This window comes from Coffea arabica, chromosome 9e (genome assembly GCF_036785885.1).
Source record: "Coffea arabica cultivar ET-39 chromosome 9e, Coffea Arabica ET-39 HiFi, whole genome shotgun sequence".
NCBI classification, from domain to species: Eukaryota; Viridiplantae; Streptophyta; class Magnoliopsida; order Gentianales; family Rubiaceae; genus Coffea; species Coffea arabica.
The window spans coordinates 2675790-2680278 of NC_092327.1; positions in this window are offsets into that span (position 1 = coordinate 2675790).

Here is a 4489-nt window from a genome sequence, read left to right on the forward strand (position 1 = left end):
TTCGACTAGCAATCAAACCTTGATTTTTTCTTCAATAGGCATTTTAACTTTCGAGTCATAGAGCAACTTAATCGGCCTCATATCTACCTCATATAGACAATATCTTCACTTCTTTAAGGCAAATATTGTAGTTATTTACTCCCAATCAGGAGTTGGCTACTTCCTCTCGTAATATTTTAACTTCCTAGAGGCATATACAATCACCTTATCATGTTTTATTAATATACATTCTAAACCATCCTTTGAATCATCTGTGTAAATCACAAAATTACCTCCTGCACATGTACACCGATTAACATTCTTCATCTCATGATTTTCCCTTACATTTAGAACCTCAAATGGTTTGCCAAGTCTTGCACTCTTACAAAAATCCTTGATAAATCAAAGGTAGTATTCGGCTAACTCCGAGAATTCCAAATTTCAATATGCTTTTCTGGTCGTTTCCTCTTATACAATCTTTCATTTTAGCTGAGTCAATAATAATTCCTTCCTTAGATGCTGTATAACCTAGAAAGGCTATTTCTTCCAATCGAACTCGCAGTTATTGAACTTAACAAAAGTTGGCGTTCTCTCGAGGTTCGTAAAACTACCATCAAGTGTCTTTCATGACCTTCTCAAACACTAGAGTATATCGATATATCATCAATAAATGCCACCATAGATTAATCCAATTACGACTTAAAATCTTGATGTATTAAGGCAATAATTACTGCTAGTGCATTAGTTAACCCAAAGGGCATAATTGAAAATTCAAGCATCCCCATCTTGAGTTGGAAGTGGTTTTAAACACATCAGTCCCTAGGATTCCCGGTTGGTAGTAACTCTACTTTAAATCCCTTATGCGCTGCTCCTGACCCTTGATTATAATTCTCGTTTATGTGAGACTACGGAGTATTTATTCTTAATAGTCACATCATTCAAGTCTCGATAATTTATATATATATATAGCTTCAAGCGTCCATTCCAAATATGCTATCCGGTCCTTAATCGTTAGTCTCATTCAATCCATCAAATATTTCCTTTCACTAACCCAAATCTCACCACTTTTAATATCTCAAATTGGCGATCAAACATTGGATCTCAACTTCAACATCAAGTTCTCAATTTGGTCATAATCCCTGGTCGCCTCCAAGACCTCAGAGTGGTCTATATTCTCAAGCCCAATCTCGATCACGTCTAACGCCGTTCGTATCTTATTATGAGTCTAAAAGTGTGGGGCAAGATTTTGAATATACATATAAGTCGTAAACCAACCAAAAGCAGAGTAAAGTTTCATATGTCATAAGGATCATAATAAATACATCAAGTTGGGATAAGTTTATCAAACCATTTCAAAAGGGGAAGGGAAACAACGGGAGCATAGCAAAACGTGCCGAGTTACCAAGATACAAAATAACAAAAGATTTTCCCCTATACAAAAGATTAAATCTCCAAAAGTGCTAGTCTAATTTAGGGTAAAGTTATAACCTCTATCCCTCGAGTGGAGTTATCTACCCCTACTCGAAAATTTCCCGCACTTAGACTCCTTTCTGACACTCGATTATTTTGTGGCGAATTTAGTTGGCCGCTGAGCATTTCCTCTTTCTAGATGCACTGGGGCAATTCGAAAACTTATGCTCGGTACTACCACATCTCAGACATTTTCCTTGTTTTCTCCAGCACTTGTCCTTGGTATGGTTAATCTTGCCACAGTATCCACAATTCGCGTGAGAAGTGACGGCTTGACCAGTTTGAGGATTTCCTTTGTATTTCTTCTCTAGTTCTACGTTCTGGCGTAGCAACTTAGTTTTCTCTGCATATTCTTGTTTTCACCGTCCTTCCCAGTAGTCAGCCAATTTTCTTTAAAATTCTACCTCATTTCGAAGAATATCAATTTCCTTACACATTTCTTCCAAAGTTGTCATCTTACCAGTTGGTTTAAGTCAAATACTAGCCTGCCAGGTAAATCAAAGGTTCAAAATAAGTAGCTATTTATAATGGAAGTTCGAGTCTTAATACTCTTTCATTCTTTTGCTTATAGGTTACTCCGGAATGCAATTCTCAACTATTCTCTGCTTAATACGGGCGAGTTCTTAAATCTCCATGAGATTACTATCATTACATACAAACACAACCAGATACAGGGACCCCATTCCTTAATATAAAATTTTCATGTCTTAGTTCACTCTCCAATACTTGTCTACGAAGTTGTTCGAGAGGAGATCATAACCTCTTACTCCCACTAGTGTCTTATCGTATCCTCTTAAATCAATCTTACTATTTCGAGGTTTGGTTCCCCGTAAAATCTATATAGGTACACTTCAAGAATCATTTCATTTTCACATCTCGCTGGGTCCCCAGGTGGGTTGATTGGTTTAGAGCTTTAGTGCTCCACTAATCGTGCTAGAGCATCAATTGTCTGGTTAATAGCAATAACTACACGATTATTTTCCTTCATTTCTAGGGTTTTGGTTCAGTCTAACAGTCGTTCTATAATCACCCCCTTGAGCTTGGAGTTGCTTAACCCCTCGCCCTTAATCCTTTTTCACTCCTTTGGCAACCCATAAATTTAACATGTTTAAAGGTATGATATAAAGTGAGTGCACATAAATGGAGTTTGAAAAGTGATACCTTTATCACGCCAAATAAATACAAGAACAAAAGGAAAGACACCGAAATAATCGCAAATGTGTACAACTCAATCATAGATTTGAAATCGTAAAGCAGTAAAGTCAAGCATGTCATGAGTAACGTTTTAATTGCCTCAAAATATAGAAAACATAGTAAAACAAGATACAAAATGCAATGGCCTTTAAGCGAGTGCCACCCCGTCTATCTTTGGCAAAACTATTAAAATAGTTTAAATCACTAACTTAGTGATTGGCGGAGTCAAAAATCTTATTACCTCCGTAGAATCATTTTCATTTCCAGCACTAGGAGTTTTAGATCTCATGTCCCTTATCGAATATATTATCATTCTCCACTTGCTCAACCAAGGTAACACACCCAGTCATCGACTTATCTATCCTGTCTTTAATTTCGGGCACTACCTTAACAAGTCGGGTCTTAGCTTTTTAAAGCTTCTCACAAGGAGCCTTTGTCTTCCTCGCTCCTTAAGTATCTCAATCTCCACTTCAGGAATTCTAGTAGTCTAGGTATCCGCAATTGCCCTCAGTTCTCGATTATCCCCTCGAGTTACCCTAATTTTCTCGGATAGCCACTTTTAATGATCGACCACTATTAACACCCCATTATTTGGGTGCGAGCAAGTCCTTTGAAAATCACATGAAGTCCTAGTTTTGTGAATTGGATTATCTCTCCAATGCTCCCTTAGGTCTTTCTCAAGAATGGGCCATCAGAAGGCGTCCCGAGACCATTTAATATCACCCTTACCTCCCATAACTTACCCTTAAAAGTAAAAGCTCATGTAAGTCCAGGTATATTCAATAAACTAGATCTGATCATTTCGTACTATCCCACATGTATCACACAAGATCAAAACTCCTTGTCATCCACTAATTCAAACCTTGGTTCTAGTTTTCATTTTCACAAGCTGTCACTTAACTTTTCAACCAGTTCCACAGTCCGGCATCCTAAACTTTTCAGCCTAGGACACACTACAAAGATCTAAAACCTGGGCTCTGATACCAACTGTGACGCCCCCACTTATCCCTAAGGCGAACCAAAGGGTATCCGCGGGAAGCCTGCCCAACTCTCGCCAGGACTCAAGCAATTTCATTCAAGCTTATTATCAGTCTACACAACACAAGTAAATAACTTAAATATAGTAAATGCAGAAGCGTTCAAGTTTAACAACTGTGATCCATTATCCAACCCGTATGTCAGGTGCTCAAAGTACATCATGAATCCCAAATATACATCATGCCCCAAAAGTTACATTTCAAATCCAAAAGTACAACCCAAAAACCAAGGCATAGACAAAATGTAATAGAAACCCTAAACAAAAGCACATCAGAAGGGTTTCTCCAATACATCTTCGAGTTCAATCCTGTTAAGGAAAATAAATCTACAGGGTGAGCAAAACGCTCGTGAGACCAAGAACACACATGCAAGCACGTAGTCCAGATAACAGTCCCAAATAACAGTCTAAGAGATAATTACAAGTAATTAATAAAGCCAGTGAAAGTAAGCAGAAACAATTCAAGGATATAGTAGTTCTCAGGAGCTAAGTTCCACTTGCTTTGCCAGTTCATTCGTATATCTTCCCGCGATGACTCTCCGTCAACCGGGTTGATATTTCCAAACCGTAGATCACCACTTACTTCTCATCCGTCCACCCTACACCGCTTCGGGCCCGCACGACATTTATAAGGCTATACTCCACGAGTATACCAAGCAAGATCTCTCAAATAGATCAAGCTTATCATGTGATTCTCATGGCTCACCAAGGTTCCCGACCAAGCCCATGCCGGCTCGAGTTCCAAGGTCGGCCTATGAGTTTGGGCGTCCCCCATGTATCATGTAAGTGTCGAGGAGATTCACTCCAACG